This window comes from Dipodomys spectabilis, unplaced genomic scaffold (assembly GCF_019054845.1).
Source record: "Dipodomys spectabilis isolate Male_0828 unplaced genomic scaffold, ASM1905484v1 ptg000136l, whole genome shotgun sequence".
NCBI lineage: Eukaryota > Metazoa > Chordata > Mammalia > Rodentia > Heteromyidae > Dipodomys > Dipodomys spectabilis.
In genome coordinates this window covers 6,735,464-6,758,321 of record NW_024870813.1, presented here as the reverse complement: position 1 = coordinate 6,758,321, position 22,858 = coordinate 6,735,464, and the positions used below count along the sequence as shown (strand labels likewise).

The 22,858-nt window shown below is 47.5% G+C and overlaps 1 protein-coding gene across 1 annotated transcript in view; it reads left to right on the top strand.

Annotated features, from left to right (window-relative positions):
• The first annotated feature begins 3,456 nt into the window (after positions 1-3,456).
• Positions 3,457-22,858, top strand: part of Anxa11 (annexin A11) — a 47,237-nt gene continuing 27,835 nt past the window's right edge. Inside the window, exon 1 of the mRNA XM_042690262.1 lies at positions 3,457-3,606. The gene's annotated coding sequence lies outside the window, so the exon portion shown is untranslated. The remainder of the gene's footprint in view (positions 3,607-22,858) is intronic.

The window sequence follows — 22,858 nt, the reverse complement described above, 5'->3', positions numbered from 1 at the left end:
TTTGGTACAGTTTGTCTCACTCTGCATTCCTTGCAGACTTCCTTGCAGTGTCCTCTGCCCACTGGCTGTGAGGACCTGGGCCTTGGCTAGTCCCACTGTGGTACCTCCTTGTCCTTTAGTACCTTGCAAGGATCAAGGCAGATTCCACATGTTTGTTGAAAATAAATAGCAGGGTGAGAACAGTTAGTGGTGACTCAACATTCTGACCTTGAAGGGCTTCCAGGCAGGAAATCCTATGCCATTGGAAATCCTGTACCTCTCTGTGTGTGTGTGTGTGTACTGGGGCATGAACTCACAGCCAGGGTGTACTCTCTTAGCTTTGACAAAGATGGTGCTCCACCACTTGAGTCATGGCTCCCCTTCCAGCTTTTTGGTGGTTAATTAAGAATCTCGTAGAGTTTCCTGCCCCAGCTTTGAACTGCAATTCTCAGGTCTCAAGTTCCTGAGAAGGTAGGATTATAGGCATGAGCCTCGGCACTTGACTCCATAGGATTCTTTTTAAACAGAGCATCTACAGAAAAGTGGGTTATCAGAGGCTCATCTGGGGGCGCTGTGAGGGGAAGAGGGCAGGTGCTGGAATCTAGGCAGAGGACCTGGGTCAGCACTAGGTAACATTCTTGCAGTAATCTCCTGGGCCCAAACAGAGCGATAGGTGACACTAGCAACTCCAGAGCAAGAAAGGGACATGGGGAGGTGTTTTATTTATTATTTATTTATTTATTAGTTAGTGGTGGGGCTTGAACTCCAGGCGTGGGCACTGTCCCTGAACTTTCCTGCTCAAGTACTCTCTCACTTTAAACCCATAGTCTACTTCCAATATTCTGTTAGTTGATTGCAGGTAAGAGTCTCATAGACTTTCTTGCTCTGGCTTTGAATCTTAGATCTCAACCTTCTGAGTAGCTAGGATTACAGGTTTAAGCTACCAGAGCCTGGCACGCGGGGAGGTTTTGTTGGGGGTCTTCATGCCTACATTCTGAGTCCCGTAGGCGTCTACATGGTACAGGGATAGTTGCCAATCCTGGTGGGTGGGTGTGGGGAGAGCATCTTTCTTGCTCTCTCAGACCCTGGGTTCCTCTTCTGCTCTGGGAGGTGTTTTCTTCATGCTACCCAGGAGTTCTTAGCCTTGCTTTCTCCCCATACCCACCCACTCATGTCCAAAACGTACAGTTCCACAGAGAACAAAAAGTGCATGTGGATGTGCTTGGGTTGCAGAAACTTCAGGAAAGACTGGGCTGCCAGAACCTGGTGGAGGGGGGAATGGAGGCAGCTTCACTTCCCACCCCATCCAGCCCTGCTAGTCACCTGGGTCCTTCCAGCTCCAGTTCCCCACACCTTTGAAATACAAATAGCATTGGAAGCTCCCCGCTACAGTTAGAAATAAGCAGTCAAATGTCTTCTGAGGAGCTTGATTTAGAAATATCTTTTGAGGAGCTTGATTTAGATGGGGCGGGGAGGGCCTTCCTTAAGAAGAACCAGGTCCATCTTGCCATGCCAAGGATGCAGTGGGAACACACACACACACACACACACACACACACACACACACACACACACTGTAACTTTGTTTTGTAAACAATACATTTGGGTAAGTATACATAACCCTGTTTTGTAAACAGTACATTTGGATAAGTATGCACAAAATGTTCACTTATAGAGTTTGTTGTAACCACAGAAAGATCCAGATATATACATTTAGAAGAGACTTGGGACAGTGAACAATTAATCCTTTTTTCCCCCCAGTACTGGTCCTAGGGCCGGAACACAGGGCTTGGGTGCTATCTTAAAATGTTCTTTTCTTTCTTTTTTCTTTTTGGTTTCATTTTGTTTATGTGGTACTGAGGAATAGAACCCAGGGCCTCTTGTATGCTAGGCAAGCACTCCACCACTAAGTCACACTCCCAGCCCAAAAGTTTTTGTTTGAAAATCTTGAAATTTTCTTGAATCTTGAATCTTTGAAATTTTCTATTGCTCTAGCACTTTGAGCCATACATAGCTCCACTTTCGGTTTTCTGGTGGTTAATTAGAAATAAGAGTCTCATGAACTTTCCTGCTCAGGCTGGCTTCAAACTGTGATCTTCAGATCTCAGCCTCCTGAGTACTTAGAATTATAGGTATGAGTCACCAGTGTTGGCACTAACCAATTTTTAAAACTTATTTCTAAAGTATTTTATAATAATCATATATTCATATATTATATGCATCAGCTTTTTTGGGGAGGGGGTAGGTCATGGGGCTTGAACTCAGGGCCCAGGGACTTTATCAGAGCTTTCTGAGCTCAAGGCTAGTGCTCTATTAATTTGAGTCACAGTACCAATTCCAGTTTTTAGTTAGTTAATTGGAGATAGGAGTCTCATGGACTTTCCTGCCAGGGCTGGCTTTGAACCACAATCCTCAGATCTCAGCCTCTTGTGTAGCTAGGATTACAGGGATGAGCCACCAGCAATTCTGGCAACATCATCTCTTTTTTTTTTTTAAATAAAGAAATAGTTTTAGAACAGTTGAATTTAGAAAAATTGTGAAGATAACACAAGAAGTTGCCATCAAATCCATTTCACCTGATATTAACACCCATTAGCATGTTGTTTCCCTAGAATGGAATGAACCAATATTGATGTGTTAGTAATGTTTTATTAAGATAGCTTAAGTTTTTACCTAATATATTTCTCCCCAGTATACTATATTTAACTGTTTCTTTAGATTTTTCTTTCTTTCCACTAGTGGGTATTGAACTCAGGACCTCATGTATGCTAGGCAAGCACTCAGACCACTGAGCTCCCAGAGTTTAATATTTCCTTCAGAGTCCTTTTGGTTGTGATAGTGTCTCAGACTTCCTTTTTGATGACTGACAGTTTTTGGGAGCACTAGTCTGTATGCTGGAGCAGTTCCTCTCTTGGGGTTTGTCTGATGTGCATGCATGAGTGCACTGGGGTTTTGTGTTCTGGTGGGGAGACCATCACTCTCAGGAAGCTCCCCCACCCCCTCCCATACTGCCTGTAACCTTCTTAATGTGGGACGTTTCCTTCACTTTAAAAAGAGCCACTAACGACATGCACGGACTGAATGCCTTCTACTCTTGCAGCCCAGGGCAGAACAGGGCCCAGGTGGGGTCGGGGCGCTGCCCAGGTGCCTCCCCGATTAGCCCTAGGCAGCTGAAAATCCTGGGCATCCAGGTAGCAGATGGAGGGAGGTCTTTCCTGCTGGCCACGCCCATGTCACCGCCCAAGCCACGCCCCGGAAGGCAGCCACTGACACGTGGGGGCGTGACCAGAGCCCCAGGAGCAGCTCCGCAGTCGCCCGCATGGGGGGTGTGGTCTGAATAGGCCCCGCCCCCACAAGAAGGCCCGCGGCTCCACGTGGGGGCGTGGTGAGGTCAGACTCCGCCCCGGGGCACGTGGGAGCGGCCGCACCCGGGAGTTTTCCGCCTGCGGGGCTCCGCCTTCCCGCCCCTCCCGAGGACGGGCGCGTCGCCCTCGGGTCGCGGGTGTCGGAGAGCGCGAGTGAGAGGGAGTTCGCAGCAGCACCTAGGCGTCCGTCCGCGGAGAGCGTCCCGCTGCCCCGGTCCGCGCTTGCTCCTCGCTCCCCGGGCGTCGCCGTCCCCGGGGCCAGGTGAGTGAGGGACCCGGCCCGCGTCCCCGGCCTCTCCCGGCCCCGCGCCCCGCTCGGCCCTGCGCTTCCTGGTTGCTCCGCACCCGGCGGCGCCGACGGCCTGACCGACCCCCCCCCCCCCCCCCACGGCCCGGGTCGGAAGCTCAGGGCCCACCCGGGTGGAACCAGAGACCGTGAGGGAGTTGTGCCGAGTGGGTGCGGGATTTGTGCGCGGGGCCAGCGGACTTCAGGAACTTTCCGAGCGGGGAGGGCGCAGAGCCCAGGTTGCGGTCTGTTCAGAGGCAGGCAGGGTCCCGACTTGGCCGGCCCTCCCTTCCCAGGAGCTCAGGCCAGGCGCTTCAAGGAGAGCTGGGAAGTTCCTCCTCTGAGACTGAGGAGGGGTAGACGCAGAGATGGAGACATTTTCTTCCGGGGCCTGACGGTCCCAATCCCTGGAATCTTCAGTGACCTCTCTGAGCAGATCGGATGTGTGGGGACAGATTCCCCAGTATCCATCCTGGTAGCTGTCGTCTCCCCCGATTCCCTCCACAGGCCTTCCCCTCAGCTGCCCTCTGCTCTGGCCTATCTGCCCTGACGGGCCCACACACCTACCAGGAGAGCCTTGCAGGGCAAGGCCAGCTATTTAATCGTCCTTGCCCTTTGCTGGCTCTCAGGTTCCTTCAGTCTTTTCTCACTACAATCAGTGTCTGGCAGTTCCAGGAAGATTAACGGAGCGCCTTCCCTTCCAGGCCCTGGGTGGGCTCCTTGTGTTTCCTGACCACAGGTGGGAGGGGGGAGTAGGTAAGGCCAGTCTGTTTTCTCACCCTGGATGCCCACTCTGGTGGGCACTTGCATCGCTCACTGATCTCTTAGTATTCTCAGATCTCTGGTTTCCAAATCTAGAGATTTGAAGATGATTCTGTAATTTGTACTATATAGGCTTCCGTAAGGGTTTGCTAAGTTTGTGTGTGTGTGTGTGTGTGTGTGTGTGTGTGTGTGTGTGTGTGTGTGAGAGTGTGTGTGTATTTATTTAGTTTTGTCTGTCATGGAGCTTGAACTCTGGGCCTGGGCACAGTCCCTCAGCTCTTCAGCTCAAGGCTAGCTCTCTACCACTTGAGCCACAGCTCCACTTCCAGTTTTGTGGTGGTTTATTGGAATAAGAGTCTCAAGGACTTACCTGCCTGGGCTTGCTTTGAACTGTGATCCTCAGATCTCAGCCTCCTGAGTAGCTAGGATTACAGGCAAGAGCCACTGGCCCCCAGCCTAAGTTGATATTTTTAACCCCTGTCTCATGCTCAGGTATGACCAGGCCAAACAGGTAGCTACTGTGCAATGTACTTTTGTGAATGTTATTCAGGCATAAAGTGCCCAACGCAGGGACTGGTGTATAAGTAATCAGATACAAGTGCCAAGGAATAGACTGTTATTACCAGTAATAAAGTAAGTCCTCTTTATTTATGGATTTATTACATATGGTTTTGACCAAGCATGATTAAGAAAGAAAGCATTAAAAAAAATCAAAATCTCACAACGAAACTTAAAAATCCCCACACCTGTATGACATTGTCTGCACTGATGCTAAGAAGCTTCCAGTCAGTGCTGAGTGATCGTCAAATTGTGTCTTATTTAAATTGTTGTGTGATCTGCCACGTGTTTCTCTGCCCTTGGCTTTGTCAAAAATCTTCCTCCAAAAAAAAAGCGAGGTAAAAGTTAATGGTGTCTTGTGCCTGTAATCCTAGCTACTCTGGAGCTGAGATCTGAGGATTGCAGTGGAAGCAAACCCCAGGCAGAAAAGTCTGTGAAAAGTCCTGTCGCCAATTAATCACCAAAAATCCAGGAGTGGAGGTATGACTCAAGTGGTAGAGCACTAGCCTTGAGCATAAAAGCTCAGGGGCAGACAAGACCCACAGGCCCTAAGTTAAAGGTACAGAACAACAACAACAAAAAAAGTTAATGTGCTTCACTGGTGAAAACTTGAGGTTTGTTGAAAGGCAGTGTGCTGAGCTTGCATGTTTTTTCCTTGGTGGTCTCCTTGCAACTGTAGACCCGAAGATCTCAAGACTGTATGTAGTTCTTCCTCCTCCTACACAGGAGAAGGTATATCTCCTTATCTCAGCACACACTGCCCTTGTCCTCTCTCCCTCACTTTGTGGACCTGCCTCCTCCCCAGCAGGAGCAGGGGACGTGTTCTGCGCGCGCGCGCGCGCGCGCGCGCGCGCGCACGCACGCACGCACGCACGCACGCACGCACGCACGCACGCACGCACGCACGCACACACACACACACACACACACACACACACACACACACACACACACACACACACACACACACACACACTGCCCTCCTCCACTTCCCTGGCACCTGTCCCAGTTCTCAGGGCTGGCCTTGGGGAGTAGTTGTGCGTCTACGTGTCTTAATCCCTGCCCTGTCCTCTTTTTCTGGAGGGCAGGAGCTATTTCTTAATCATCTCTTGGTCTCTGGAAGATCCCAGTGTGGGCCTTGCTCTGTGAAATGTTTGGGAAATGTCAGTTGAATGAGAGGCAAGCAAAGGAGGTAGTGTTTCTTGGTTAAGTGTTGGCTCTACGGAACAGACAGAGGAAAGAAAGCAGGGAGGGTAAGATGGAAGCAAATCTAGATTCAAAGAGGCTGAAAGGTCAAGTACAACAATTTGAGTTTATTTAGCTAGGACAGGAAGACAGCAAGGGCCCGTTTCCATTTTCCTAACTACAAGGCCAGGGTTAATTTAATGATGCTTGATGATGTGACTAGGGAAGGTAATGGGAAGTTTGAGATGACCAGAAAAGGAACTCAAGATCAAAACAGAAAAGAAACTCATTCTGGGCAAGAATCCATGCTGGGTTCTCTGGGATTTTAGAAGCCCAGCATCTTTTCTTGCTCTTTTTTTTTCCCTGGCTGCTTTCTTTTTCCTTGAGCCTGGAGCGGTTCCTGGTTCTGGGTCCCTTGGGAATGGGTGTGTCTGTGCTTGTGAATCTAAGGCAGGAATTCACTCCAGTGCCTTTGGGTTTTACTTCACTACACCCTGATCCCCCCCCCCCCCCCCCCAGTTCTTTCTCAGATCCTCAGGAATTTGAGTGGTACCTAGATAAGAACATTCTTAGGTAAATGTACAAACCAATAATTTCCATTGTAAAGGAGGTGTTGAACTCCTTTTAGAAAGGAACTTTCTTGCTGCCACTGGAACCAATCCACTTTAGGTTTATTGACCCTGACTCCTGTAACTCAGGAAATAATGGTCTAATAGTGGTTGTTTGCTATGGGCAGGATCCCTGCCTTGATTTTCCCTAGGAAGTAATGTTTGGGGCCAACTGAAGAATCTGGCTGAGTTCTCATCTGTGTGTATGTGGGGGCGGGGGGTGGAGCACGAACGTGTGGACAATCACAGGCCCACAGGGTCCTAATATTCTGAGTGACAAATGGTTGCCTCAAACCGATAATCCTGGGACACTTTGCAGAAGGGGTTTGAGCTCAGTGAGGGGGTGATGAAGAGTGTGTGTTGGTATTGTGGGTGCATTTGTTATAGAACCATGAAGCTTGAGGTGATGTGTGCTGTGGTTAGAGTCTGGCTTTGATCACTTAGTGTCACATTTTCAGGGCCTTTGGAGAAAGGAAGGGCAAACAAGAGAGGGAAGTCAGGATAGATCTGATGATCTGCCTCACCCCTGGGATGGGGGGAGGCTGGCTTGGAGCACTGGGAGATTAGTACTGGGCTACCATTTATTCAGCGGGGTAGAGGGGAGAAATGAAGCTGCTCACAGGGAGGGAGGCAGACATGGCTCATTCAGCCTGGGGTGAAGCATCTCTGGGGAAAAGGTTGTTGGTGAAACACTGCTACTGATAGCAGATGTAAGCTTACTGTGTCCACTAAAAAGGGTATGGCTATATTTTAGAAGTAGCTGACCAGCTGGGCACTGGTGGTTCGCGCCTGTCATCATAGCTACTCAGGAGGTGGCCAGTCAAGGCAGGAAAGTCCATGAGATTCTTATCTCCAGTTAACCAGCCAAAAATGGAAGTGTGGCTCAAGTGGTAGAGTGCTATCCTTGAGTGAAAAAGCTAAGGGACAACACCCAGGCTTTGTGTTCAAGCCCAGTACCAGCACCAAAAAAAAAGAAAAAACAGGTCACAGATTTTCAAGTGAGTTCTTCCTAAGTGAGCCCCTATTGTTTGCCTGGCTCTGTGCTATGGGAACGAAAAGGGAAGACCCGCAAACCCCCCCCCCCCACACACACACACCTCCATAAGACATAGGACACTGGGTCACTGGGTGAGAATGGGGTTTGAAGATGGAGAAATATGTTGCTTCTGAGGTGCCCTAGACACCAGGTAGTTGGGTCTGGGGCACAGGAGTTGTCTGGGTAGATAGACATTATTTATTTTCTTTTTCTTTTTTTTGGTCTGGTAGTGGGGTCTAAACTCTGGGCCTGGGTGCTGTCCCTCAGCTCTTCAGCTCAAGGCTAGCACTCTACCATTTGAGCCACAGCGCCACTTCCGGCTTTTTTCTTTTTGCTTATGTGGTGCTGAGGAATCGAACCCAGGGCCTCAGGCATGCAAGGCAAGCACTGTACCACTGAGCCACCTTCCCAGCCCCTTTATTTTTTTTAAGGAGTTGTACAAAGGGTTTCTGTGTGACATGTCAGTTTATAAGCACCATGCATCTTGATCACTGTCATCCCTTCCATCATTCTCAACCTCGTTCAACCCCTCAAGGACCCCCCCCCCCCCCCCCCGCAATGTACATTTTCACCTATGTACATTGAATGTAATGATGGTATTCACCCACCCTGCCTCTCTTCACTCATCTGCTCCACCCCGCAGCATGTTTCAGCTTCCTGGTGTTCATTATGTTAAACTCTAAGTGTTTTAAACAAGTCACACCATGGGACTCCACCCCTGTATATACCATATTTGTGTCCATTTTTGTACATAGGTATATGACCTCTATCTGTTTTCATACGTTTAGAATGTGGATGTCCCTTCCACTTAGGAGAGAAAACATGTACTGTTTCTGTCTGGACTGTATTTATATTTGAAGTCAAGGACTGGCCTCAAACAGCCGAAGGAAGGAAGACAAGCCATGACAGGAGGGGAGCCAGGAGCCAGGGCCAGCCTGCCTCAGTGGGACTGTGTGGCCAGTGGCGGCTTGGTGCAGTGGTCAGTGGCAAGGAGGAATGGGGCTGCCTTAGCAGCGATGTTTAGATGTGAGGATGAGAACAGAGACCACGCCTATAATCCTAGCTGCTCAGGAGGCCGAGATCTTTGGATCGTGGTTCCAAGCTCTGGACTGGAACACATGGGTGAGAAGTGGCAGGTAACTCATCTACTGGGTTCCATGGGCAGACAGGCTTTGATGGGGGAGGGTATCTCAGAGAATGTTGTGTCTCCTCACCTCACCCCACAGCTCCCTGAGCTCCTAGGAGTTGGCCTGTGGGTGCTGCGGTTGGCACCCACTTCTTTCTTCCGTCTCCATGTTCTGCAGACATATGCCGTCAGAGGTTGCTCTGTCTACAAAATGCAGTGTGGCCTGAACTTCACCCTGCAGCTTGTGTATGTGTGATTTGTTTATCACGACAGTAACTCTGGGTGACTGTGCTCCAGGTCACTGGTTGTGGAATGCTCTTAGTGTGGAATTACCATAATTTATTCAAACTCTACCCTCCCTAATAGGTGTTTTAGATCAGTTACTGTTTTCAGTTTTGACTTTGGGGTACAGCCTGATTGGAACGTTCCCGGATGTGTTCAGGAAGATTTTGCATTTTTATGCTGTTAGGAATGGGATTGTAACTGGATACAGTGGAATTATACATTTTTCTGAGTTTTTATTTTTTTCTTTTCATTGGTCATTCACTTCATTCTCCTTTTGGTTTATTTCATTGCTCCTTTTTGAATACTTGTCGTATCTGTTCTTCGTTTTTTTTGTAGTTAGGGATTTTTAATTTGTTTTTTAATGATCGTGGTTATTTATTTTTAGCCTTAAAAATTTGGAAACCATGCAGGGCTCAAAATCTGAGGGCTTTCATATCAAGTGCTTACCATTCCCATTACTTGCTAGTTATCTTGCAAAGTGTGTGTGTGTGTGTGTGAGAGAGAGAGAGAGAGAGAGAGAGAGAGAGAGAGAGAGAACACGCTTTTTTGTTTACAGCTTGTGTTCTACCACTTGAGCTACCTCTCTAGTTCCCACAAAAGAGTTGAGTTTTGTTTTTCTTTTTGTTTTGTTTTGTTTTTTTTTTTGGGTCCGGTTGTGGGGCCTGAAATCTGGGCATGGGCACTGTCCCTCAGCTTTTCAGCTCAAGGCTACCACTCTACCACTTGAGTCACAGCGCCACTTCCAGCTTTTTTTCTTTTTGCTTATGTGGTGTTGGGGAATCGAACCCAGGGCCTCATGCATGCAAGGCAAGCCCTCTGCCACTGAGCCACCTTCCCAGCCCCCACAAAAGAGTTTTGATACAGAATTATTTAGAAGGTGGGATCCTGAATTTTCCAGTAGGTAGATGGAGTCATGGAGAGTGTGATTCTGTTTCATTGTTGAGTGCTGGCATAGTGCTGGCACATAGTGGATGTGAACTGCGAAGATCTGTTTGTATCAAACTAAATTTTTCTGTGTGGTTAACTGTAGATCTTAAAGGCTTTCATGGCTTTAAGCTGGCTGCTGGTGGCTCACGCCTGTAATCCGAGCTATTCAGAAGGCTGAGATCTGAGGATCATGGTTCCAAACCAGCCTGGACAGAAAAGTCTGTGAGACTTTTACCTCCAATTAATCACCAAAAGCCTGAAATGATAAAGCACTAGCCTTGAGCTAAAAATAAAAAGGTCAGGGATAGAGCCCTTGATTTCAAGCTCTAGTACCGGCAAACTAAAAAAAAGATTCATAAAAGAAGAAAATATGTTCTCTGTAGGACAAAGGCTTGTCCTTCCTATCCTTAGATATACATGAGTCCAATTCTAAGCCATATGTTAAAATTGCTTACTATAATTCTTTCCTAAGTCAGATTCTACTTGTACTTGGTAGGAATTCTATGGCTTTATGAACTAGTTTTCATGTTAATGTTTACAGATTTATCAATCTTGTGGATCATAATTTGTGTTATTATTTAGTTTGTTGATTATTTAACGCTTTCGGTCTTAAATTTTATATTATCTCTGTTTTGGAAAAACATATGGCCAAGGATCTGAGAGAATTCCTTTCCTTTGTAGTCCTAAAATTAAGAAACAAGTACACGTGAGCTGAGTATAGTGGTGCTTGCCTATAATTCTGGCTCTTGTGATGCTGAGCAGGAGAAACTGTGAGTTTGATTCCAGCCTGGGCTATATAACAACTGGCTTAAAAACAAGCAAGAAAAAGAGAAAGGAATAAGTACATTCTATAAAAATAGCAAGATTCAGATGCTCAGGCTGAGATGGAGTAGTTAGAAGTCAGGTCTGGCTTCTTCTCAGCCTGCTGAGTATCACAGGCTCTCCTTCCATGACTGCTCTAGAGGTTTGCCAACAAACTCCAGGGACATAGCCTGGAGATAGCTTTCAGTGCGTTTTCTGCAGTTATAACAAAAGCTAATGTGGATAATTTGTAAAGAGATTCATTTAGTTCTTAGTTCTGGAGCTGCCGAAGTGTGGCATTGCATCTGCTTATGTCACAGCATTGCAAGGGGAAGGGGAAGCTAGCATGTGCAAGGGGAAACGTGCACGACAGAGGCTGGACAGAGGATTTAGAGTAGCCAGTTTTCACAGTAACTCAGGTAGTCCCAGTGACCTAACCACTTCTCACTAGGTCGCACCCCTTAAAGGGCCCATGACTTCATTACATTAGGTAACAAACTTTCTGCAGGTGAATCTTTGGCGGACAAACCATAGCAGAACCTCGTTTCTCTCTTTGCAGTTTAGGGCCCCTTTCTTTTAGACCCAAGGATTTGGACAGCTCTTACTGGCTCTTTCACATTTCCTTCCTCTTTGAGGCAACGAGATGGGATTGCTCTGTTTTTCTAGGGAGTGATAAAGTGGTAAGTACACAAAGGTTTTTGGGTCTGAACATTAGAGACTGTCCCTCAGAATCTCACTCTTTGCTTGTGTTGAAGCTAGCTCATAAAATATCTCAGTGGAATAGGACGGCCTGAGCCTTGCTGGTCCTGCATTGTCGTGAGTTGTATTAAAGGCAAATGATGGGAAAAGCCCTGCGTCTGCAGAGGCAGGATCATCAACCAGCCTTCAACTTCCTTTGAGTGCTGATATTTCTAACTGCTATCTTGGACCTTTGTTTCTCTTACCATCAACCTGTGGGGCAGGTAATGGAGGGAGAGAGGATTGCAGAAGTCATTAACAACAACAAACCTTGCTTGGTGGTTTTTCTTTGATTCAGGAATTAAGCCTGTTCACACAGTGAAGAGGCTTGATTTCATATACTTGAAGTAGAGTCCTTCCATTCCTAATTTTTGCTATGTTCTTTCTGTTTCTCTCATTCCTTTTTCTCATCCCACCTGAAATAGGATGTAGGTTTGGTAGTGAATCTCTCTTCTCCTTCCTCCCCCCTTCTTTCTCTCTCTCCCTCCCTTCTTCCCCCTCTCCTTCCTTCTTTCTTTTCTCCATTCTTCCCTTCTCTGAGTGGGACAGGACAGACAGCTCACTCATCCACTGACAGGGCTCTGCTGAGTCGCCAGGGAGACTGGCAACATGGTACTGGCATAGGGCTACTGCAAAACATTCTGTACCCAAAGCATGACAGGGCAGATGGTTGAGGGGTGACAGCTAGAAGATTCTGGAACACCACCCACAGTTCTCCTTAATTTGAAACTCCTCCTATATGTATCAGTCATGCCACTGGCCACGCCAGTGTTATTTGGGCTGGGAAGTGGAAACTGTGTGTCATGACAGTACTGTGCCAGCAGCTCAGCCCTGCAGCCGGGCAGCTCCATCCTGTGGGCTGGTGAGCTGGCTAGTAGGCCTCTGCTTCCTTGCTTTTGCTCAGAGAGTCATCTGCCTGCTCCCCAAGGCCAGGACTGGCAGCCATCTGCTCGGCCCTGGAGCCACTCCATGTCTCCCAGCCCCATGGGATAGGGCGACCTCTTTAAGAGCCAGCTTTGGGATGGGGGAGTATCTTGTGGTGCTGATTCCTCCCAGCTAGCCTTCTGCAGCCCTACAGATGACCCTATAGGCGACTCTTTCCAAGTGAGTTAGGGACAGAGGCTGTGAACGTCCTGCATGCCCTGGCTGAGCTAGGGCTTCCAGCCAGAGCAGTACCTTATACCCCTGGGAGATGTGTGCAGTGGCTGCCTTCCCTTTGTTCTCATCTGTGGCCATCAGCTTGTAGGGAGGTGAATTGGAGGGAACAGTGAGTGACTGGGTGGTGTGGGATTATGGGATGGGCAGCACGCACACCCTCATGGTGGCATTCCCAGGATCAGCTGTACATCTCCAGAGTTCCTGTCCAGAATGGAAGGCTGAGATGGAGCCCAGGAGGTACCATGTAGTAGGGACCAGCCTGGGCCAGAGTGTGTTGGCTGGAAGACCTGAGCAATGGTTCCAAGCCCTGTCCTAACCAGCCTGAGGCCTCAGGCTGTCTCTTCCTGTCCCCTAGGCCCCAGCTCCTGCCCAAGTAAAATAAGACAGTTGAAGCAAATGGGGTCATGACAGCCCCATGTAGCCCCGTGTTAGGATCCCCATGTAGTCCACATGCCAGTGGGGTGGACATTTTATTCTTATTTTTATTGTTTGTGCTTGAACTCAGGGCCTGGGCATTGTCTCTGAGCTTTATTGCTCTCAAGGCTAATGCTCTACCATTTGAGACACACACACACACACACAGCTCTACTTCTGACTTTGTTTTCATAGTTTTAGAGGTAAGAGTCTCATGGGATTTCTTGATGGGGCTGGCTTCAAACCACCATCTTTGGATCTCAGCCTCCTGTGTAGCTAGAATTACAGGTATGAACCACCATAACTGGGCTTGGGGTGGACTTTTGATTGCTAAGAAGTATCTGGCCACAGGCAGTGTCCAGGGCTTCCCCAAAGGGCTGACCCCAAGGCCACTCTTCCAGCATGCTCTGCCCTGGATTTCTCCAGGCTGGGCTCCCCACGTGCCTGCCCTTAGAGGGCAGAGTCTGCCACACCGTCTGGCTAATGATTGATGTAGGTGCCACTGTTTTTAATTCCTGGCATGTGGGTGGGGAGGTGAATGTATGACAGCACCTTCTGTTGGCTCTTTGTGTAGTGCCTGGGAAAATGCAGTCAGAGTTGGTGAAATGCTGCCCCAGGGCTCCCTGGCTTGCCTCTGTGACCTGGTGAGGCTGGGCCTTGTAGGGCAGGACATAGGGTGTTACCACCTGTGTCTAGCAGCGCTGGGATGTTCACATACCCTGCCAGCTCCCAAAATTCCTGCATGGAGGGAAGGAGAGAGGTGTCTACACACAGGCCATCAGAACCGGTGCTTTTCAGGATATGGAGAGGCAAGTCAGGTTATACTGGGGTTCCTGGCAGGAGGCACTATGTGTCGAGGATCTCACGGTGCTAAGTGTCAGTGAGAGACATAGGCCTGACCTGTAGCCTGCAGCACCGACTATCTCATTGGAGGTCTGGTGCTGGCTTCTCAGCCTCCGTGTTGCCTTGTTTGTCAAGTGAAGGTGCCTGTGTGTTTCTCTGGTATCTCTAGGAGGCCAGTGAGGTAGTATAGTGGGGTAGCATGTACCCATCCCGGGGCTAGGACAAGGGGCACACTGGAGGACTTAGTGAACATCTTAGGCTGAGTGCTGGAAGAGGCCCTGGAAGAGGCATCATTGTGAGTGGGGAGAGCACGGTAGGCATCCTGAAAGAGGTGGCATCCTACCTCCCTCCCTGGACCAGTCACAGCATCTGGGCAGAAGTCTAGAGACGGAACTTGCTGAGCTTGGCTGAATGAAGGACATTGTTTTTTTTCCTGTCATACCAGTTCTGCCATTTCTTGGTGGCTCAGGATACTAGCCACAGAGGGCCGGTCCACCTGTAGTGTATCTGTGGCTTTTCCAGGACCTCTCATGAACGGAGCTGGCCAGGGGCTTTGTGTCACCACTGGAAGATCTGCCTTTGGAAAGAAACTTTTTTTCTTGGTGCCAGTACTAAGGCTTGAACTCATGGCCTGGGTGTTGTCCCCTAGCTTTTCCATTTAAGGCTAGCACTGTACAACCCAAGCCACAGCTCCACTTTTGATTGGTAACTGGAGATAAGAGTCTCATAAACTTTACTGCCCAGGCTGGTTTCAAAGCATGCTCCTCAAAAGTATTTGAAAGAAGTTTCTGAAGTTTCTGGGCAAGGTTCCACTGGAATGGACCCTTGACTGTTCTGTTTTGAGGGGCTGAGCTTCTGGGGAGGTTGATAGACCTGTGAGTGGGACCCTGGATCACTCCTCAGTAGAGGAGAGCTGGCTCAGCTTCCTAGCTTCTGTTGTTCCATTTCTGGAAAGATGTAAAGCTCAATGTCTCTTCTGCAGCACTTGTTGTACCCCTTCTCTGCCCCCACACACCACAGTGAGCTGCCAGAATTTCATGGGGCTCCAGCTGCCCAGATAGGTGAGACAGAGAAGCCTGGAGGAGACTCCGGTCTGCTCAGAATCTCCCCTTCCCCTCCCGCTCCCCATGCATTTCCTGGCTTCTCAGTCTTTGCCCCTGTGCCCTGCAAATGAACCTAGAGCCAGCTAGGTCTTTCTACCAGATTCCATCTTCAAAATAACCAGCATAAAGCTGGGCAGGAGACAAGTTTCATAATCACTGTTGCATGTGTGTGTTCCTGGAAATGCAGTTGGGTTAACCTCCCCAGCCAGAGGGAGAGCCTGGTGCATGTCTGGACTGCCTTTGCCCCCTCCCCCTCCCCTGCCCCCCTTGGGATGTCCAGCCCAGTCCTGGGGCCTCCCTGAGCCCAAGCAGAATCATGGTGAAGATAAAAGTCCTCACTGGGCTCTGCTGGGCACTAGTTTCTTGCATCAGGAAGGTGTATTGTATCCCCTTTCCCTAAAATTATATAAGCTTGCCTTGTCTCACAGTTGCTGCTAAAACATGCAGAGACTAACCAGGCACTGGTGGTCCATGTCTGTAATTCTGGTTACTTGGGAAGCTGAGATCCAGAGTATCAAGGTGCAAAGCACAGCCCAGGCAGAAAAGTATACCAGACTCCATCTTCAAAATAACCAGCAAAAAGCTGGGTTGGGGCATGGCCCACTTGGTAGAGTGCCAGCCTAGTAAGGGTGAAGCTGGGAGAAACTGACATGGAAAGCAAAAGGTACTTTAACTTTCACCTAAAAATATGTTTATTGTTTTGTTTTGTTTTTCAGAAAGTAATTTGATGCTGTAATTCAATTGTACTGATAGTCATCTGGTTCTAAAATAAGATGATAAAGGGCACTGGATTTATTTTATGCTTTTTAACTTGTGTGTCTTATTACTGCATTGTAAAACATTTCATAATTAAAAAATGAAAGAGATCAAATACATTGTTTGGAAAGGCTTATAATGAAGCCAGCTGTCCCGAAAACATCCTTCCCTTCCCCCTCATTCCACATTTACTCAGTTTTAACAACCTCTTTATCTCGAGTTAATAGGCTTATATTACTGTTTCATATCAAGGCAGACATGTGTTGATTTTCTGCTTAGAGAAGGAATCAATAGACACATCAATATTTAAGGCTTGCTTATGATGGCTATAAGTGATACTGTTCAGGGCTCTGCCAGGTAACTTACCATGGTGACATATTGTCACCATGTTTTCTTATTACTGACACCTTCGGTCTTGCTTGATTTATTTATTTTAAATTATTATTATAAAGGTGGCATACAGAGGGATTACAGTTATATAAGTCAGGTAATGACTTTTGTCATTTCTTTGTGGCCAATGTCACCCCTTCCCTTGTTCTCTCCCAGTTTTCCCCTCCCGTCCCCACCTACAAGTTGTATAGTTCATTTTCAACCTAGTGTCCTAGTGAGTACTGCTGCATTTATGTGTTCACCCTTTGCCCCTTTATTTCTGTCCCCCTTCTCTTACCCTCCCAAAGACATAAACAAGAAAGAAAAGAAAAGTTGCAACAACAACAAAGAAAAAAAAAAACCTCGTCTCCATTTCTTGGAATTCATTTGATTTGATTTTTTTATTTTTCCTTTTGTTTTTTTGCATATCTTTGCTACAAGCCAGGCAAGTTGTTCCTTAAGTCTACTGCTCAGCTGTCATCCTAGGAATTCCTTCTACTGTTTTCTGTGTTAAATTTCTTGTTTGTGGGGTTCTGTGTATTTCATGTCCTTAATTTATTTGTTTTCTTTGTTTTGTTTTGAATCCGTCTGAAGTTCAGTGAATTAGAGGTAAGGTGTTTCTTGTTTTATTTCTCTGGGGCTAGCCTCACATGGGGAGGCATGAACCTTCATGCCTTGCTCATTTGTTGAGATGGGGTCTTGCTGATTTTGCAAGCCTCCTGAGTAGCTGGGACTACTACAGGCGTGAGTCACAGCTCCTAACTACCTGCTTGACTTTTTTGTTTGTTTTTGCTCTCTTTTCTTTTTTTTTTTTAATTATTATTATTATTTTTTATTGTAAAGATACTATACAGAGGGTTACAGTTACATGAGTGAGGTAATGAGTACACTTCCTCTTGAACATTGTTACCCCCTCCATTGTTTTCCCCCTACCATCTCTTCCCTCCCTCCCTTCCCCGAGGTTCTTTTTTTTTTTTATTGTGATTAAGTGATTACATAATTTCTGGAATTTCACAGTATTGTGGAATAATGATGCTCATTTAAAGTCACAAGTTCATTCTAGCTTTCCTGGAGCAAATTGTCTATCACAGTCTGTAACATATAACGGTGTTCACATGTTATATACCATATATGTGATCAGCAGCATGGGGATATTTAGTAGTGGTTCGACCAGATGAGTGGGAGTTCTTTGTTTCTTAAGTCCTGTTAGTTTTGTCGTATCACCTAACATTTACGATTTAACATCCACTTATCAGGGAGACCATGTACCCTTTGCCTCTTTGCTCTTGGCTTACCTCGCTCAACATGATTTCTTCTAGCTCCATCCATTTCCCTGCAAATGCCATTATTTTGTCATTTCTAATGGCTGCATAATATTCCATTGTGTATAGATACCACAATTTTTGGATCCATTCATCTGTGGTGGGGCATCTGGGTTGTTTCCATATCCTAGCTATTGTGAACAGTTGTTTTTGCTCTCTTTTCTTGACCTAGTCTTCTAACCAATCAGTTGCATTTTTAAATACCCCCTTCCCCCCCCTTGCTGGTCCTGGGGTTTAGGGCCTTGGTGTTATTCTGAGTTTTTGTGCTCAGGCTAGTGTTTTACCTCATTGAGCCACAGCATCATTTCTGGCTTTTTGGTGGTTAATTGTAGATAAAGTCTAACAGATTTTCCCATATAGGCTGGCTTCAAGCCACCATCCTCAGATCTTGGCCTCCAGCATAGTTAAGATTATAAGCATGAGCTAACATTATATGCATAAGACTCTTGTATTTTTTGATTTCTCAAGAGACTTTACTGATCACTTTTTTAAAAATAACATCTTGTTTTTTTATGAATGCAATGTTTTATGTGTCAGGATATTAACTACGTATTTCTTCACTACATCTCATCAGTGTCTCTTCTTCCTTTGCTCCTGTTCTTGTTTTTGCTTCTTTCTTTCTTTTTTGGAGGGGAGGAGGCAGCACTGGGAATTGATTGAACTCAGGGTCTCCTGCTCTTGTTTGGCTTTTAGGCTCTACAACTGTAGTAAGAAGACCCCTACTCAGGCAGGCAAGCCCACCTAGTCATCCAGAGTAACAGAGACCACCGCAACAAAGTTGTTAACAAAGAAGCAACTTTATTGAGAAGGTTCCTTCCTACACTGACCGCTCAGGGCTGCAGCACTAGCTCGGGAGCTGATACTGCGAGCCTGAACAGCCCCCATTCTTTGGTTTTTAAAGGCAAAATCCATGAGGTCGAGCCCTGTCACGCGCAGGTGACCAATGGGATCGTAACACACAAAGGATTGTATAGTCATACCAGACCACACACAGGTGGCCAATAGGTGGAGCTTACCGTAAGCACATGCAAAAGGCAGGGTTTACCGTAAACACGTGGTGTTGCCAGTTGGAGCCAGATTACAACCTCTCTGTTTTATGGATCAGTCTTTAACCCAACAATCAAGGATGGGGTAGGTTGTTCAGGGGAGGGGGGACCAGATGCATTTTTTTCATTCTGGAACTAGGCCCATCAAGTCTAAAATCCCTAAAACAAAAGTAAAGCTCAAAATGGAATCATACCAGCTGGTGCCCATCTCAGGGTCCACTCCACAACTTGAGCTATAACTCCAGTCTAGCTTTTTGCTGGTTAATTGGAGATAAGAATCTCACAGACAGAAGCCTAGGTTGGCTTCAAATCAGGGTCCTCACATCTCAGCCTCCTGAGTGGCTAGGATTACAGGCGTGAGCCACAGGTGTCCTGCTTGCTTCTCCCTTTGTTGTGGGAAGCTGCCCTCAGGTGTTCTGTGGTGTTTTGCTGTTTACAGGAAGAGCTGTTGAGAAGCTGGGCTGGGGGGGGGGCCAGGGTTTAAGGCCAAGAGGCCTCTTCTGCCCTCAGTTTCTCTTCACTTGTGCTGATGTCCTAGGCAGTGAGCCATGCTAGAACTGTCAGCCACAGTGATAGAGGAACCAAAAGAAATGTCCTGGGAAGTGGCTCTGCTCCCCTTGATGCTCTGAGCCACTGCCATGCCCTTTGTAGCATGAGCTCTGGTGTGGGTTGTGGGAGGTTCAGAACTCGCCTCTTCGGGTCTTCTGTGTCACCACGGCATGTCACTTCTCCCTCCCCGGTTGTCCTTTGTATGTAGTGCTGGGTGGGAGTGACCTGAGTCACCCCTGAGGGGCCACCTTTGATTGTCCCATGCAGATAACTGCCCTGCCCTGCTCACTTACTCATCACTCCCTCCTTGGATCCATTTGCATCACTGCCTGGGAGTGTGGCCTGGACACACACAACCCACCCTGGAGTCCCATTACCTGTGGTGACTCATGGTGACCTACAGTGCTGGTGAACCAGTTGTTTGGTGAGCTTTTATCCCTGGGCACGCCCAGAGAGCAAACACCAGGTCCCTCTTTTATTGTTGAAAGTTTTTTTTTTCTTCTTATTTTATGATCTTGATTTAATGCTTTTCTTGTCAAAGGAGACTTGGCTGAGCTATGTCAGTTTGTCCACAAGGCAGAGATCTCAGTGGAAGGATCTAGAGGGGAAAAAGAAGACATGGCCACTGCTAGATTGTTTTCTGCTCCTGTTCTAATTAATTATTCCACACTTTGGCTTAAACTCATTGAACACTGAACTCAAGGGCCTTATTTTCTCCCTTTGCTTTTTCACTCAAGGGTGGTGCTGTACCGCTTGAGCTACATTTCAGTTTCTGGGTTTTTTGTTTTTGTTGGTTTTTTTGGCTGGTTACTTGGAGATAAGTCTCACAGACTTTCCTGATCAGGCTGATTTTTTAACCATGATCCTCAGATCTCAGCCTCCCGAATAGCTAGGATTACAGGTGTGAGCCACCAGCACCCAGTTCCCATGCAAAATACACATGACATAAAATTTGCCACTTTTCTTTGAGGTTTGTTGTTCAGTAGCACTAAGTGCATTCACACTCCTCTGGGACCAACCATCACCGTCACAAGTCTTAAAGTTTCATGACTGCACAGGTCCCCATTTCACACAAACTCTTCATCTCCTGTGCCCAACCTCTGATAGCAACATTCCCCTTTCTTCTCTAAATCTTAGATGGAGTCAGCAGTGTCTGTCCTTTTGTGGCTAGCTTTTAAAACTTAGCATAATGCATTTAATGTTCAACTATGCTGTGCTTATGTTTGAATTTTATTCCTTCTTTTTTTTTTTTTTTTTTTGGTTTGAGACTGGGACTTGAACTCAGTACCTGATACTCCCTCATTGGCTAGCTCTCTATCAGTTGGGCCATGTCTCCAACCAGCCCCCTTTTTTTCCCTTCAATTTTCATGTTCTTTGAATGGAACCTAGTGCCTTGCATATGTTAGGCAAATGCTCTACCACCAAGCTACAATCCTAGTCCTTGCATTTCCTTCCTGAATAATAGTCCATGGTGTGGGCAGGCCACAGTTTCCTTGTCCACTACCCGTGTGTGAACACTGGGTCACCTCTACCGAGGACTGTAGTGGCAGGTGCTGCCATGAATGTGGGTGTGCCAACATCTGTTCTCAACTTCCCTCTGTGTGGCCCACCGGTAGGACTGCTGGACCAGAAGTTAGTTTTGGATTGAACCGTAGCTGGTTTCCAGTTTTATCTCTGTCTAGCCTTGTGGTGCTCTATTCAAGTTGTTGGCAGGGTTGCAACCTCTCTGGGGGCTCCAGGAACATATGCTTCAACCTGCTTTCCAGCTACAGTGGCCATCCCTGGTCCTGTCTGTGGCCCTTCCTCTATAGGGATCTGTCCTCATGCTCTGTCTCATCCTTCACATCTTTGTCCTAGTCAGGAGTCTCTGCTTTCAGGACTTTCACAATTGGGTTTATCTGGATGATCTAGGCCGGTGTCCCCTCCCTTGTATCTGGACAGTCTCTTATCCATGCGGGTAGCATTCTCAGGTTCTAGGGGTGGGGTGTATGCCATCTGGGCTATTTTGGGAGGATCCAACCAAGGTACCTAGTGGTGGCCTAGTCTCAGACTTAAAAGGGCCCTGCCTTGGACTATTTCTCCAGACTAACATCATCCTGGGGGCTCTGTCACCTTCATGGCTGCTCCAGGTCTCCCACCACTGTGTTTGGTCACTTGGCAGATGTGCACATGCCTCTCAGTGATCCTTTATTCCTTCATACCCATGTGTCTGAGCTTGTCCTCCCTGGCCCCTAGGGAAGTGGGAGTGAAGGTAACTGTCCTGTGCTTTGCAGAGACTGCATTCAGTCCTCTGCTTAATCTAAGCGGGGCAAGTCATGTCTCTACAGAGAACCTGAAGGTTTACAGACATTCAGGTGTCCTGGGAGGAATGTTCAGCAAATGGGAAGGTTAGGTTTCCAGGCTAATGCTTCTTAGGAACAAGTGCAGATTACTAGCATAAGTACTTGCTTTGCTAACAAGCAACATGGTGGATAGTTTTGTACATGGATATTTGTACATGGATATTTTTGGTTAGGTCTATTGAAAGGAAGCTACCACACAGTCTTTAGGCCAAACTGTTGGCCCTGCATGTGGTACACAGAAAAAGGGCCAACATCTTGTGGGGTTGGGGTTAAGTGGGAGGGGGTGGAGAGAAGGTATGGACGTGACAGATGCAGATGTGACCCCAGAGTCTGAGAATCTCCCACAGCCTGAAGGAGGCATGACTGGGGCTGTCCGGGATGTGACCTCAGGGAAAGGGGAGGTAACTGCTCCCAGGTGTGCCAGCCACCTGGGCAACACAGGTGTTGGTCTGAGACTTCTAGAGTAGGGTATGTGGGGTCTTGCAAAGAAAATGGAGGGAGGGGAGTCTTTGTGCAGATTCACACACAGACTCAGGTAGAGAAAAGCAGCCTTCCCAGGGAGACCTAACACCCAAGTTCACACAGTGAACAGTAGCGATAGAGCTAGAACTGTAATCCTTGTTACTGGATTCCAAAGCCTGTGCATCACCCTGGCCGCCCAGCAGCAGGGTTGGACGATGATATCAAAGTGTGTGGGCTGCAGAATGAGGAAAGCTCTTGTGACTGTCCTGTGACTTTGGTGGTTTCTGACAGAGAAGACAAGGCTTTGCAAAGATGGAGAGTGGTTTAGAGTATGGGGAAGTGAGTGGAAGTGGTAGGCAGGCCTACAGAGAACCTGGCTTAGACATCGTGTATGAGCCAGCATTTGGGCTGCTTAGGTCGTGTGGCCTGAGATAGCTGCTCAGCCTCTGCCTCTCACCAGATGGGTGAGGGCTCCCTTCCAAGCCTGACATTTGAAGGACTGTGTTGTCCAGACAGTAATGGACTGCTGCAGGGCTTGGGGGTGTGGGGCCTCCCTGAGGCCTGGAGGACCTGAGAGCAACTGGGTTGGGATGTGTAGTGGGCCGTGGGTATGTCACCGGACACGGGTGAGGGTTAGTGGAGTCCCTTTAGAAGCAGGGACTCTTCATTTAGGACCCTTGACTCTGATCATAGAATAAAAATTTCTGAACAAGTCATGATGGTAAGAAAACTTGGTGGAGTAAGTAAGCAAGCAGACAAAAAGCAGACAGGCAAACAGAAGGGGCAGAGGCACACTCTTAACAGAGTGTGGATGCTCTCAAAGGGAGATGAGAGAGAG